The 16,573-nt window shown below is 41.5% G+C and overlaps 1 protein-coding gene across 4 annotated transcripts in view; it reads right to left on the reverse strand.

Annotated features, from left to right (window-relative positions):
• PLAC1 (placenta enriched 1) overlaps positions 1 to 16,573 on the reverse strand; it is a 198,337-nt gene that overhangs the window by 34,921 nt on the left and 146,843 nt on the right. For 2 of the 4 annotated variants that reach the window (XM_077987878.1, XM_077987879.1), the window contains one exon: positions 1,874 to 1,945. The gene's annotated coding sequence lies outside the window, so the exon portion shown is untranslated. 4 annotated transcript variants of the gene reach the window in all.

Consider the following 16,573-nt stretch of genomic DNA (forward strand, 5'->3'; position numbering starts at 1 on the left):
TCTGGCTTATTTTTCACATTTTTTTCTTTGTTGAAATGGGGTTTTCCTTTGTTGCCTAGGCTGGTCTGGAACTTCTGGCCTCAAGCAATCCTCTCACCTCAGCCTCCCGAGTAGCTGGGACTACATGTGCATGTCACCAGACCTGGCTAATTTTTAAATTTTTTGTATAGATGAGGTTTTGCCATGTTGCCCAGGATGGTCTTGAACACCTAGGCTTAAGTGAGCCACCTACCTTGGCCTCCCAAAGTAGTAGGATTACAGGCATGAGCCACTGTACCCCACCCCTCAGAGTATTTAAATCTGAAATGACTTCTGGGCTTTATTTAGTTTTTCTAAAAACTGACCACTGCCGTAACCATCCATATGGCATCTGAAGAATTGACACTGAGTTCAAGAGTTTAAGACTGCAGTGAGCTATGATCAGCCCACTTCACTCTAGCCTGGGCAACAGAGTGAGACCCTATCTCATTTTTTTTTTTTTTAAAGATGAAGATTTGACACTAGTTGGAGAAATGGTTCTATATCTCATTACTAGGATTTTATGAATGTCAGCCCTCTAGCATAAGTAGTAGTTAGTTCTTTAAAATTAAAAAAATTTGGATTTTAAAGTAAGATAAGCTCATTACAAAAATAAGAAAATGAAAATGACTCATAATCCCACAACATAGGGATAATTATAGTTCTGTGGTTTGTTGCTTAGGGACACGGTCACCCAGGCTGGAGCACGGTGGTGCAATCACAGCTCACTGCAACCTCAAACTTCTGGGTCCAAGGGATCCTCACATCTCTGCCTGCTGAGTAGCTAGGACTACAGGCATGTGCCACCATGGCTGGCTAATCATTGTTAATATTTCTATTATTTCTTTCTAGTCTTTTTTATTTCCTGCACACACACACACACACACACACACACACACACACACTTGGGATTTCACTGTATGTTTGTGTATCCTCCTTTCCCCTGCTTAATTTAGACCATGAGCATTTACTCAAGTCATTAAATATTCTTCTAAACATGATTTTAAATAATTACCTTGCATTTCATAGTATAAATGTTACTGCATAGGATTTCATAGTATGGACAACTTAAGTTGTTTCCACTTTTTCTCTATTTTAAATACTGCCACAATGAATTTCCATGTATTTGTATTTTTTGTGCATCTCTATTTCCTTTTACCATAAATCCTTAGAAAGAGAATTACTGGGTAAAAGGATAAGAACATGGTTAAGGCTTTCGAGCATTTTGCCAAGTTGCCCTGTGGGACAGTTGTACCAGTTTGCATTCCTATTAGCGTTTGAGAATGCCTGACTCATTGCATTAACACAGAATATTTTACCATCATAGATACATGACACTCTTTTGGATCATTTCAATTCAAATGGCATTTAGTGAGCACCTACTATGTGTAGTATACTGTGCTAGGCATTAGACTCTCTCCTGTTATACAGCATAAGTGCTAGATGCATAACACATGTACAAAGATGGTTAAAAATGCAAATGAAATATAACAACACATAAATCTCTATGGCCAGGGCTGACATCATTCAGCCTTTAAATGGTTACTCATTGAGTAAAGACACTGTGCTAGCTAATTTAAAAATTAATTTAGATCTTGTAAGCACTTAAAAAACCAGAATGCATTAATATGAATCTTGCAAACAATAGAGGTTCCATTGTGATCACTTACACTCTATTTCCTGGTATAAATTAGAGTAGGAACGGAGAGGAATATTACAAATCCACATCTTCTAAAAAATCAACAATCACAACTCATTTGGGTAAAAGGACAATTTCTGCTTTTGTCAGTTCCCTTTAGAAAGTTAACCTGTTGGTTATCAGAGAAGGGGGACACTGAACACACAGAAAACTAACCTCCTTCTGGCAGCTGGGGATAATTTGTCAGTTTCCTTTGAAATGTGGCTTTGTGCTCACTGGTGAAGGCAGCTGGAACAGAAAAAACATGACAGACAAAAGCTGAAATCCACATGAAGAAAGGTCTTTTTCCCAAAAACTACTGCCTGAGTTAGCAACGGTCAGAACAGAAAGTACATGCATATCTTCCCAGCAACAAGCATGTCTAGTACTAGAGAAGGCCCGCTATGTGACAGGAGGCATTTAGAATGGCTGTAGCCTTGAATAGGGCTGCTGGACAGCATTTGAACAAATCTTCCCACCCCCATGAAAAATCACACCCTCAAATTAAATCCACCTAAAACTGTGACTAAAGAAATGAAAATATTATGTTTTTCAATCAGTCCAAAGCATTTACTATTCTGAAAAGGAAGATCTACTTACTATATAGTGGATGATGGTGCAAGAAGTAGAGGTTTCAGTATATGATTTCCAGTTAAAAAGTAACCAATAGAATAACTAAAAATAATGCTATCAAACTGGAAACAACTGAAAGGGTCTGCAACTGGTGAATGGATAAGCTGTGGTACATCCATGAGTGGAGTACTATTCAGCAATACAAAAGAATGAACAACAGATACATGAATCTCAAAATAGTTATACTGAGTGAAAGAAGTCAGTCTCAAAGGGTTATATGGTATATAATTCAATTTCTGGGCATTCTGGAAAAGACAAAATTGTAGCAACAAAACAGATCAGTGTAGGGGGTAAAGGAAGGAGTTGATTACAAAGGGCAGCATGAAGGGATTTGGGGGGTATGGAACTGTTCTGTATCATGATTGTCGTGGCAGTTACATGACTTTATGTATTTGCCTAAACTCATAGAGCTGTACACCAAAAAAGTAAATTTCAAAATAGCATGCTATTTTAAAAAGTGAATTTTTAAAAATCTCATAAAATAATGCTATCAACCATGGGGAGGCAGAAGAAAGAGAGGCAGTTGGGAGTAATGTTAAGTGAGCTAAATCTTCCATTTTTATAACAGGGAGTCAATAGATAATGTCCAAAATGCATAAATTAGGAATAGAAACAGAGTAATATTTAGAGATTCAGAAGTAACTATCAGATGAATTGCCAACAGAATCTGTTAAAAAATGGTTGCCTCTGAGGAGTGGGACTGGGGATGGGGAGGAGTGGGGCAGAGAACTGTTGTTTTTAATTGTCAGTTCTCTGTATTTTATATATGTGTGTGTGTATATATATATATATATATATATATATATATATATATATATATTTCTTTCTTTGTTTCTTTTTTGAGATGGAGTCTCACTCTGTCGCCCAGGCTGGAGTGCAGTGGCATGATCTCTACTCACTGCAAACTCTACCTCCCAGGTTCAGGCCATTCTCCTGCCTCAGCCTCCTGAGTAGCTGGGACTATAGGCGCCCGCCACCACACCTGGCTAATTTTTTTGTATTTTTAGTAGAGATGGGGTTTCACTGTGTTAGCCAGGATGGTCTCCATCCCCTGACCTCATGATCCGCCTGCCTCGGCCTCCCAGAGTGCTGGGATTACAGGTGTGAGCCACCGCGCCCAGCTGCCTATTTCATATTGTTAAACCATGCTCATGTATTACTTGATTTAAAAATAAGTGTAGTGGAAAATGCATTGGACTGGGAATCCAGAAACGTGATCTCTAACCCTAATTCTGCACTAATTGAGCAAATCCCTTCCCCTTTCTGGACCTTGGTTTCCACATCTGTATGATAAAGGGGTTGGACTATATGATGTTTAAGATTCCTTTCATACCTAAAGAAAATTATAAAATTAGATTACTTGCATATCCACAACAATTCTTTGTTGAATGCCAAGCTATGAAACATGCATTTTTATTTTTAAAGCTGTAAGAGACTAACTCATCAAATTCAACTGTCTCCTTTTAACTGCTAAAGAAACCAAGATACAGATTCATTAAAAGATTCCCTTGGAATGACAGTTAATTGGCAACAGAGCTGGGACTAGAGCCCAGGGCTCATCGTGGCTCTTTCTGTTGCACCACACAGCTTCTCCTAGGCCTAATGGAATCGGTCCTGGGCACCAGGGCTGACAAAAATTCTCTTGGATGACACCAGGGGTGTAATTCACATGCTGAAATGGTTTCGTTGGCCTGAGAGATGAGTCAGAATTTTGGAAGTGGTCCCTGACACAAGCATGTATGATGCAATACCATAGGCATTCCAAAGTTGATCAAGGCTATGTTAAAATTCCAATTTTAGGATTCCGTTCCCTAATAATTGTCCAATAAGCTGCCCTTGGCAGCTACTGCTAGCCTACTGACTTCCCCTTTTGTGTGACAGGAATCCCACTACTCAGAAATATCACCATTCTCATTCTGATGTAAAACAATGGGCTCATTCGTTTTTTCTCATCAGCCTTTCATCTCTAGAGCCTCTCAGCTTGTGGCATGATTCACTGAAATACATCAAATATGACAGAAGATGTGAGCATTTGGAAACTTACATCAGCCATCATCAAATTAAAAAGGTATCTTGATATGATTTAGCAATCATCCTTGGAAGAGAGTTGAAACAGACCCCTGACTTTGACCACACCATCTTCCTAGGGGAGACCTTCCATGTTGACCAGCAAGCAAGCTAAAAGTATGTGTTTTGCCAACCATTTCCTCCCTCTTTGCTGGGGCCTGCAGGCTCACTTGCCCCTCATCGCACAAGGTCTGGGGTTTACAGAATAAGGACACCATTATGCAGGGCTATCATTCTTCCTTAGTGGAAACAACACTGCTCTTTGTAAGCTCCCAGCTAACTTCAAAGGGTGTGGCTATCTTTTTGTGCTCCAAGGGAAGCCTCCTCGGGAAACATTGCTCACAGTGCCTTTCCAGTTCTAGAATCTTCTTGAGCTGATAGTGAGTTACAGCAGGCATTTTTAGGCAGCACTCCCACCCCTGCACCCCTCATTGGTGCTTTGTCTACTTTAGAGGCCAGATTGTATTTTGTAAAACCTACTTGGAAAGCACTTGTTTGCCAACTTTTGTGCTCCCCTCCTATCAGAGCTCCCCCTCCAGCCTGGCTTTCTGCCCAGTTCTGAATCTTGCCTTACCTACTGCCTGGTGTTTACTTCACAACAGCTGGCCCAGGGATCTCAAGTACTTAGCCTCAGCTGCCAGCTTAGGGAAGGAGAGGCCCCTGTAGTTGAGCCTGTGACAAAGACAGCATTTGTTTCCACACCGGTATTTTCAATGTCAACAGCAGTGACAGGCTCCAAAGGGGATCATACCCAGTCACTGCCCATTTGATGAGAACTCCACAAGCTCAGGGATGTCCATTCATCCAGCTTCAGCTCTCCCTGCAATGCTATGAGATGACTAGAGACCACTAATAGGACTCGCATTGTTATTTGCCCATGGGGAAAGGAGACAAATGGCTGGAGACTAGGGGACTCGTCCAAAGGAATTAATGATCATTTTGTTCACAACAAGAATCAGGATAGCTGGGTCTGACAAATGTTGGTTTCTGTGATTTATCCATTTGTGTAGCTGAAAAGTGCTATCAGCTGGCTTGCTCACCCTTGAGTGGCCTGAAGTGATGGATGATGGAGAGGAGGTTGCTGTGAGGGTAGAGGTGGTTCAGTACCCTGCAGGAGCAATGCAAAGAGAGACTGTGCCCAAGACTATCTCCCCCAGGGGGATGGGTGGCATTCCTGCCTTCCTTCCACCAACAAATGTTGACTGTGCCAGGCACTGGGATGACAGAGATGACTCAGATGTGCCCTTGTCCTCAATGTGCTCATGGTTGGATGAGGAGATCACCAGTCTCACTAGTGACTGAAGGCCATGACAAAGACTCCAGCCTCAAACTTGAGGAAGGAAGTTCATGTTTCTTCCTGTGTTGGCCAATAGAAAGCAGTATTTGTGGCCTGGTGTGGTGGCTCACGCTTGTAATCCCAGCACTTTGGGAGGCCAAGGCGGGTGGATCACGAGGTCGAGATCAAGACCATCCTGGCCAACGTGGTGAAACCCTGTCTCTATTAGAGATACAAAAAAAAAAAAAAAATAGCGGGGCGTGGTTGCACACACCTGTAGGCCCAGCTACTCAGGAGGCTGAGGCAGGAGAATCACTTGAACCTGGGAGCAGAGGCTGCAGTAAGCCGAGATTGTGCCACTGCACTCCAGTCTGGGCGACAGAGTAAGACTCTGTCTCAAAAAAAAAAAAAAAAGTGGTATTTGTGTAGTTTTTCTAACTGCAGTGATGTGCATGCGCTGAATTACTCACTTGGATTCTCCTCCTTGAGAGTAGGGTTCATTTTGTTACTAATCTGGCTAGATTGCTTATCATAATGCTTAAAAATATAGCTTTAAACATACAAGTGGCCAATAAACATGTGAAAAAATACTCGACATCACTAATCAGAGAAACACAAATTAAAACCACAATGAGATACCATCTTACACCAGTCAGAATGGCTATAATTAAAAAGAAAAATAGATGTTGGTGAGGATGTGGAGAAAAGGGAATGCTTATGTACTGTTGGTTAGAATGTAAGTTAGCACAACTTGTGGAAAACAGTAGGGATATTTCTGAAAGAACAAAAAGTAGAAATATCATTTGATCCATTCTCAAAGAACTAAAAATAGAAATATCATTTGATCCAGGAGTCCCACTACTGGGTATCTACCCACAGGGAAAGAAATCATTTTATCACAAAGATACCTGCACTAATGTTTATCACTGCACTATTCACGATAGCAAAGATAATGGAACCAACCTAAGTGTCCATCAGTGGTGGATTGGATAAAGAAAATGTAGCATCTATACATCATGGAATACTACTCAGCCATAAAAAAGAATGAAATCATGTCTTTTGCAGAAAATTGCCTATTGGGTACAATGTTCACTATTCGAGTGATGAGTACAGCAAAATCCCAAACTCCACCATGGTACGATATATGAATGTAGGAAGTCTGCACTTGTACCCTCTACATCTATACAAAATATTTTAAAATATAGCTTCAAGATGTAATTAAAGTCACATATCAGCTGATTTTGAGTTAATAAAAAAGACAGATGATCACTTTTGGCCAGAACCACCATCTTCTAGTATTATGCCAAAATAACAAACACAAAGGGAAAGAGAAGAGGCACCCAGTATGTGTTCTCTAGGCCTTTTAGAGAACATGGGCTTGTTCCTTTGACCATATACCTGTGAATCTACAAGAAAGGTGATATTTTAGACATCAAGGGAATGGGCACTGTTCAGAAAGGAATACCCCACAAATGTTTTCATGGCAAAACTGGAAGAGCCTACATTGTTACCCAACGTGCTGTTGGCATTGTTTTAAAAACACAAGGGTAAGATTCTTACCAAGAGAATTAACGTGCATATTGTGCATATTAAGCACTTTATTAAGAGCCAAAAAATAGCATCCTGAATTGCATGAAGGAAAGTGTTCAGAAAAAAAGGAAGCCAAAGAGAAAGGTACCTGGGTTCAACGAAGCACCAGCTTGCTCCACTCAGAGAAGCTCACTGTGTGAGAACCAATGGGAAGGAGCCGGAGCTGCTGGAACCTACTCCTCATGAGTTCATGGCATAATAGGTATATATGTAAAAAAAAAAAAAAAAAAAAAAAAAAAGTCCTCTGGACTGTAAAAAAACGAAACAAAACAAAACAAAAAACATTGTCTTGGGTGGGGCTGATGTAATCAAGTGAAAGCTATTAGCCCTCCCTGAAGAGAGACGGCATTTCCTGCTGAACATGAAGAAGCAAACAAGGCTGTGGAGAGAGGGCCAGCCTCCGGGAAGTGAGAGCCTCGGCACTAGAGCAGCAGGGAACTCAATTCTGTCAACAACCTGAACAAGCTTGGATGCGGACCCCAAGCTCCAGATCTCCAGAGGAGAATGCATCCTAGACAACACCTGGACTGCAGGCTCATGACACACTGAGCAGAGGACCCAGCTAAGCTGTGCCCGGACTGAACCATAAAAATGGAGACAACAAATGTGTATTCCTTCAAGCTGCAAAAGAAAAATACAAAAATATGTATCTCCATATGATTATGTTTTGGCTGTTGAGTTTTTCTTTACAACAATAAAAGTAGTGCTATTTTCTTGTTCCTTAGTAAGTTAAACACAGAATTACCATATGACCCAGCAAGTCTATTCCTAGATACATATCCAATAGAATTGGAAATAGGTGTTCAGACAAAAACTTGTACCCCAAATGTTTAGCAGCACTATTGATAATAGCCAAGAGGTTGAAACAATCCAAATGTTCATCAGCTGACGAATGGACAAGCAAAATGTGGTCTATCAGTACAATTGAATATCATTCAGTCATAAAAAGGAATGAAGTGCTGATACATGCTACAATTTGGATGAACCTTGAGAACATTATGCTAAGTGAAAGCAGCCAGACACAAAAAGACTGCTATATGATCCCAGTTACATGAAATATCCAGAATGTTCACATCCACAGATACAGAAAATAGATCAGTGGTTACGTAGGGCAAGGGGGAGGGAAGAACAGGGAGTGAGTACTTAAAGGGGCATAGAATTTCCTTTTTGGGATGATGAAAATGTTCTGGAAATAGATAGTGGTGGTGGTTGGACAACACTGTAAATGTGCTTTATTCCATCAAATTGTATCACTCTTCTTCTTCTTCTTTTTTTTTTTCTTTTTTGAGATACTCACTCTGTCGCCCAGGCTGGAGTGCAATGGTGCAGTATCAGCTCACTGCAACCTCTGCCTCCTGGGTTCAAGTGATCCTCATGCCTCAGCCTCCTGAGTAGCTGGGATTACAGGTGTGTGCCACCACACCTGGATAATTTTTATATTTTTAGTAGAGATGGGGTTTCACCATGTTGGCCAGGCTGGTCTTGAACTCCTGACCTCGTGATCCACCTGCCTTGGCCTCCCAAAGTGCTGGGATTACAGGCATGAGCCACCACACCTGGCTGGAAGGGATCTTATTTTTAGGCAAGATGTTAGTGTTGATGCTTTCACTATACCTGGTCCCCCTCAACCCACCAATGGTATCTGTTCACCTTTGGCTCCTGTACCTCCTAAAATCTCTTCTCTGCCATGGTTTTCCCAGGGTTCCAGTATCATCGCAAAGCTTCCAGGAAATTAGATGAGAACAGTTTTCCTTGGTCCCTAATTTAGACTAGTAACATTAAATCCTCTCAAGAATCCTTGTCAACATGGAGGGTCACTCTGGCTGCCCTTGCCTGTGCTACCCTGTGCTCAGTCCAGATACTTGCTGCTTGCTTCTTACCCATATGATTAAGACAAGGGCATTTTGCATTGGATGGCATAACAATCCATGCAGATCCCACAGCTCCAAAGTTGGTCGAGGGTGACAGGCTGGGGTGCGAGCAAGTAAGAGAGTGACAAGCTGGAGTTTCTGAACTGATATGACTACAACAACCAGTAATCCTGCCTCATGTAAACAAATTTATTTGAAATAGTCCATGTTAAGATGTCTCACCCGTCTTAAGCACTCAATAAATATTAATTACTTTACTTTTGTTGAGACAGGGTCTCACTCTGTTGCCCAGGCTAGAGTGCAGTGGTATGATCAAGGCTCATGCAAACCTCCACCTCCAAGGCTCAAGTGATCCTCCTACCCCAGCCTTCTGAGTAGCTTATACGATTATAGGTGTGCATCCTCCTACCTTAGCCTTCTGAGTAGCTTATAGGATTTAGGTATGCACAACCATGCCTGGCTAATTTTTGTGTTGTTTTGTAGAGATGGGGTTTTGCCATGTTGCCCAGGGTGGTCTCGAATTCCTGGGCTCAAGTGATCTGCCCACCTTGACCTCCCAAAGTGCTGGGATTACAGGTATAGCCACCACGCTTGGCCTATACTTTTATGATAAAGGTATTTTATACATCCTTAAAATTATGTTATTAAATATATCTAGGCATATGGGAAAGTTATTAAGTGAAAGTATGTTACAAATAATGTGTACAGTATCTCATTTTTATAAAAATATAATTTACGTATGTGAGATATTATATAGCAATTTACAACTCAGGATCTGAAGGTAGACCTATTTTTAAATCTGTGCACTATCACTTATTAGCTGTGTGACCTAGAGTAATTTCTAAACCTGAGTGCCTTAGTTTCTTTATCTGTAAAGTGGATACTATACACACACACACACACACACACACACGCATATATATTTGCAATGATATGCTTACATATATAGAAACACAAGAGGTCTGAATTATAATTTCACAAAAGAATGAATAAGCGTTCAATGCGGTAGTTGAATGCACAGTGGACATCGCAAAAATGAAAACTTTCCAGTGTGCCAGAAATAACAAGTTAAAAACTACGATGATTAAAAAAAAAAAAAAAAAAAAAAAAAAAAAACGAGACACAAGGCAGGTGCAATGAGTTGGTTGTCTGCTCTGCCCAACTCTAGGTCACACTTGGACCCCTGGGCTTAGAAGCAGCTCCATGGGTGCTATGGTTTCTCACGCCTGTCAGCCTCTGGCCCTTGGCCTTCTTGCACTCAAGGACTCAAAATCAAACTCCACTCCATCACCTCATCGTACTTGTTCTCTCTTCAGCCGAGATGTAATTGCTCCAATAGCAAACTGGTTTGCAGAAATGCTACACTGCCTCCCTGGCAGACAACTTTAAATATCTTCCTCCTTGCAAAGCCATTTTTGCTTCTTGAACCACATCTGATTTCATTAGAAAGTATTTGCTCTAAATTTGCAGGGAGAAGAAACTTAAGTAGTTCTCACCAGGACGTTTTGCACAGTCATTAAGACTATGGTTCAAACCCCAGTTTTCCACCTATTAGCCACTTTGCCTTAATCAAGTCCTTAAACCTCTCTTTCCATCACTTTCCTTCTCTATAAAATGGAGGACAACAATAGTACCTCACTTTTAAGGACACTGTGAAGATTAAATGAGATTATGTATGTAAAGGGTTGAGCACAGTGCCGGACACATAGGAAGCTCTCAATATATAGGAGATGACTATCATCAAAACAGGAAGAGTTTGTCCTAAATGAATATCAAAGATTTCATCTCTTATAAGCTAAAAACGACTTGCAGCAATTAAACAGGATTTCTCCACCCCTAGTTTCTATCCAACAAAGTTTCAAAAATGTCAGGGTCTTAGTTTTAGCCTGGGGCTCCCAAACACAATTGTGCAGACGTTTGTATATAAGGAAATATATCTATATAGAAACATACATAAGGAAATACACAGTCTCCATACAATCCCCTCTACGCCCTGGAGCCACAGGGCACTTCATCCAGCAAGGCAATTCAATCACAACAAAGTCATTTTTATATTCCTTTAAAGTTCATAAAAGCAAAATCCTCCTTTTCCAGCCAGATGAATGTATTGGTACCTTTGCTTTGCCCTGCCCCTTAGCTGGAGTAGCTGAATCTGTGCTGAATCCAGTCTCTAAGAGCAACCTGGGTCAAGTGCATGGACCCCCGGGGGGTCCTATTATCCCATTTGTACTTGAGGGTATATGGGGATTGGGCCAGGCATGGGTTTCTCAGGCACACATAGCAGGTAGAAATGATGCTTCAGAGCCTCACAGGGGTCTCCACATGAAACCACCTCACTCATATTTCTGAAAGAAATGTTCAAATCTGTGATGGGTTGGGTGGCTAACACCGGTAACCCCAGCAACTCAGGAGGCTGAGTTGGGAGGATCGCTTGAGCCTGGGAGTTCCAGATCAGCCTGAACAACACAGTGAGGCCCCATCTCTAAAATAAAAGGAAAAAGCTCAAATCTGAGAAACAAATGCTCAGGACGATCCAGGGAACTGAATCCTGAGACCCCTTTGCAGATCTCACTTTTGTACCTTTCATGCTAAAATGTCATCAGAATTGTGTCCATGTGGGACCAGGTTCATGACTGACCTGTGAAGGCTGAGAGAGCATTTTTCCACCTGAGAAGCCTCACAAGACCTGTTACATCAAGTAGAACTCTGGGCAGAGGCAGAGGAAGGGGACTGTGGAGGTGCTTTGTCATCCCACGCCCCAAAACCTCCCTAGGATGCAGGGCAGTAACTTGCACATAAATTGGGGCAGTTTCTATGTCAAAAGACCCTTTGTGACTCCTTTGGTAAAGAACCATTGTGCAACATGAAAAGTCACCTCTCAGGCTCTCTCCTTTGCAAGCTGTCTTGCCTGGTTTTCTTTAAGCAGGGCACGTGCTCCTGGATGAAAGAGGCATTTCTCATGCTGTAGAAATATAAAGACCAAAAATGGACTTGCTCCTTACAGAGAGAAAAGTCTTTGTGTTACTCCAAGCAAAGGCCCTAGAGACCAGCGAGCGCTTTCATCCTTCGCCTTTCTCTGTTTCCATGGCTTCATCCTCGCCCAGACTCTGATCATTGATGGCTAGATTCTTACTCCTGGCTCCCAGCTGGACTCTCCGACTCGACTCCCTTTTCTTGCTGCTCTGTTGCCACACCTCACTGCCCCTCACCACCTACCAAATCAAGTCCAGTCCCCTTCCCTTGTTTGAGCAATTGATGCCTTCCATAATTTTAATCAAAATTCCCACTATTTCCCATAGCGACCCCCCTGACTGACCACTGTGTGAGCCCCTCCATTCCCCCAGCCTGTTCATCCCAGCCTCTATGCTCCTGCTTATCTGCCTGCCACACTGCTTCCCTCCACCTCCCTAGCAGCCCAGGGCCCACCTCCTCCAGGTAGCCTTCCCTGGATCCTGCAACCAACCTACATCTTCCCTTCGCTACAGTCTCACAGCTCTCAGCTGTACCAGACCACCCAGTGTCTAGTTATACTTTCTAACGATTTTACTTTCATGTATTCTTTTAAAATTTTTTTTGTATATATATTTGAGGTGTATAACATGATGTGTGTGTGTATATATATATACACAAAATATAATCAAGCAAATTAGTATATCTATCACTTCACATAGGTACCTTTTCTGTGTGGTAAGAGCACCTAAACTCCACTCTCTTAGGAAATTACATACATTGTCATTAACTATAGTCCTCATGCTGTACATCATCAGCTCTTTTTAAAAATTCTACATTCTACATATAAGTGAGATCATTCAGCATTTTCTTTCTGTGTCTGGTTTATTTCACTTAGCCTAATGTCTTCCAGGTTCAGCCATGTTGTCACAAATGGCAGGATCACCCTCTCTTTTAGGCCGAATAATATTCCGTATATATTATACACACACACACACACACAATATACATACACACCACAATTTCATTTTTTTATATAGAGATAGAGTCTCACTGTGTTGCTCAGGCTGGAGTGCAGTGGTGCGATCATAGCTCATTGTAGCCTCAAACTCTTGGGCTCAAGCTATCCTCCCACCTCCACCTCCTGAGTAGCTGGCACTATAGATGTGCACTATCATGTCCAGTTAATTTTTTTCTAATTTTTTTTTACTTTTGTAAAGATACAGTGTCACTATATTAAACAGGCTGGTCTCGAACTCCTGGCTTCAAGCTATCCTCCTGCCTCGGCCTCCCAAAGCATTGGGATTACTGGCCTGAACCACTGTGCCCGGCCACCACAATTTCTTTATCCATGCATCTATCCATGGACACAAATTGTTTCTGAATCTTGGCTATTGTGAATAATGCTGCAGTGAACATGGGAGGACAGATATCTCTACAAGGTGCTGATTTCATTTCCTTTGGGTATCTATCCAGAAGGGGAATTGATAGGCTATATGGTAGTTCCATTTTTATTTTTTTCAGGAACCTCTATCCTGTTTTCCATAATGGCTTTACTCATTTACATTCCCATCAGCAGTGTACAGGTGGGTCCCTTTTTCTCCACATCTTTGCCAACACTTGTTATCTTTTGACTTGTTGACAGTAGCCAGCCTAACAGATGTAGGGGATATCTCACTGTGATTTTGATTTGCATCTCCCTAATGATTAGTGATATTGTGCGCCTTTTCATATACTTGTTGGCCATTTGTATGTTTTCTCTAGAGAAATGTCTATTCAGATCCTTTGCCCATTTTTAAATCAGGTTATTTATTGATTTATTTTGCCATTGAGTTGTGTGTGTTCTTTACATATTTTTGATATTAGCCCCTTATTAGATATATTATTTGCAAATATTTTCCCCAAAACTATAGGCTACCTTTTCATTTTGTTGATTATTTTCCTTGCTGTACAGAAGCTTTTAGCTTGATGTAGTCTCGCTTCTTTATTTTTGCTTTTGTAATCTGAGCTTTTGGTGTGATATCTGAAATATCATTGCCAAAGCTAATGTCAAGGTGCTTTTCTGCTAGGTTTTCTTCTAGTTTTATGGTTTCAGGTCTTACACGTAGGCCTTTAATCAATTTTGAGTTGATTTTTATGTACGGTATAAAAGTCTAATCTCATTCTTTTGCATATGGATATCCAGTTTTCCCAACACCATTTGTTGAAGAGACTGCCCTTTCCCCATGGTGTCTTCTTGGCACTCTTGTTAAAAATTAACTGATTGTGTATGTTTGAGTTTATTTATGGGCTCTCTATTCTATTCTATTGGTCTATGTGTCTTTTTTAATGCCAGAGCTATACTGTTTTGATTACTATAGATTTTTAATATAATTTTTTTAAGAGACAGGGTCTTGCTCATTGCTCAGGCTAGAGAGCAGTGGCACAATCATAGCTCACCGTAACCTCGAACTCCTGGGCTCAAGCAATCCTCCTACCTCAGCTTCCCGAGTAGCTAGGACTACGGGCATGCACCATCATGCCCAGCTAATTAAAAAGAATTATTTTGTAGAGACACGATCTTGCTATGTTTCTGAGGCTGGTTTCAAACTCCTGGACTCAAGCTATCCTCCCACCTTGGCTTCCCAAAGTGCTGGGGTTACAGGCATCAGCCACTGGACCACCTGCCTGTAATATAATTTGAAATCAGGAAGTGCGATGCCCCCAACTTTCTCTTTTTTTCCCTCTCAAGATTACTTCAGCTTGGCTGGGCGCAGTGGCTCACGCCTCTAATCCCAGCACTTTGGGAGGCCAAGGCGGGTGGATCATGAGGTCAGGACATCAAGACCATCCTGGCTAATATGGTGAAAGCCCGTCTCTACTAAAAATGCAAAAAATTAGCCAGGTGTGGTGGCGGGCGCCTGTAGTCCCAGCTACTCGGAAGGCTGAGGCAGGAGAATGGCGTGAACCTGGGAGGTGGAGCTTGCAGTGAGCCGAGATGGTGCCAGTGCACTCCAGCCTGGGTGACAGAGCAGGACTCCGTCTCAAAAACAAACAAACTATATATATATATATTGCTTCAGCTGTCTGGGGTTTTTTGTGGTTCCACACAAATTTTAGAATTGTTTTTTCTCTTTCTGTGAAAAATGCTGCTGGAATTTTGATGGGGATTACATCAAATCTGAATATCACTTTTTTTAGACAAAGTATCACTCTGTCACCCAGGCTGGAGTGCAGTAGTGCGATCTCGACTCACTGCAGCCTTTGCCTCCTGAGTTCAAGCTATTCTCCTGCCTCAGCCTCCCAAGTAGCTGGGATTATAGGCGGCCACCACCACACCTGGAATTTTTGTATTTTTTTTTTTTTAATAGAGACAGAGTTTCACCATGTTAGCCAAGCTGGTCTCAAACTCCTGGCCTCCAGTGATCCACCTGCCTCGGCCTCCCAAAGTGCTGGGATTACAGGCGTAAGCCACCATGCCCAGCCTGAATATCACTTCAGGTAGTAGGGGCATTTTAACAATATTAATTCTTCCAGTCCATAAACACAGGATATCTTTCCATTTATTTGTATCTTCTTTAATTTCTTTCATCAATGTTTTTAGTTTTCAGTGTAACAGATCTTTCTCCTCCTTAGTTAAATTTATTCCTAAATATTTTGTTCTTTTTGATGCTACTGTAAATTGGATTGTTTTCTTGATTCCTTCTTGGTATAGTTTGTAGTTAGTGTATGGAAACACCACTTACTTTGTGTGTTGGTTTTGTATTGTCAACTTTACTGAATTCATTTATTAGGTCTAACAGGTTTTTTTAGTGGCATCTATTTTCTACATATAGGATAATGTCATCCACAAAGGGAAAATTTTACTTCTTCCTTTCTTTCTTTTTTTCTTTTCTTTTTATTTATTATTATTATCATTATTATTATTTTGGAGACTGGGTCTGGCTCCGTTGCCCAGGCTGGAGTGCACTGGCACGATCTTGGCTCACTGCAACCTCCACCTCCCGGATTCAGGTGATTCTCATGCCTCAGCCTCCCAAGCAGCTGGGATGACAGGTGCAAGCCACCACACCTAGCTTATTTTTGTATTTTTACTAGAGGCAGGGTTTCATCATGTTGGCCAGGCTGGTCTCGAACTCCTGAACTCAAGTGATCTGCCTGCCTCAGCCTCCCAAAGTGCTGGGATTACAGGCATGAGCCACCATGCCCCGCCTACTTCTTCCTTTCTTATTTGGATGCCTTTCAAAAAAGTGTGTGGTTGCTCTGGCTAGTATTTCCAATACTATATTGAATAGAAGTGGCGAGAGTGGGATCCTTGCCTAGTACTGGAGGAGGAAAAGCTTCCAGTTTTTCCCCATTGATTATGATGTTAGCTGCAAGCTTTTCACAAATGGTAGTTACTGTGTTGAGGTGAGTTCCTTCTGTACTTAATTTGTTGAGAGTTTGTATCAACAAAGGATGTTGAACCTTGTCAAATACTTTTTCTGCATCTATTAAGATGATCAGGTGGTT

The sequence above is a fragment of the Macaca mulatta genome, chromosome X (assembly GCF_049350105.2).
Source record: "Macaca mulatta isolate MMU2019108-1 chromosome X, T2T-MMU8v2.0, whole genome shotgun sequence".
Classification (NCBI taxonomy): Eukaryota; Metazoa; Chordata; class Mammalia; order Primates; family Cercopithecidae; genus Macaca; species Macaca mulatta.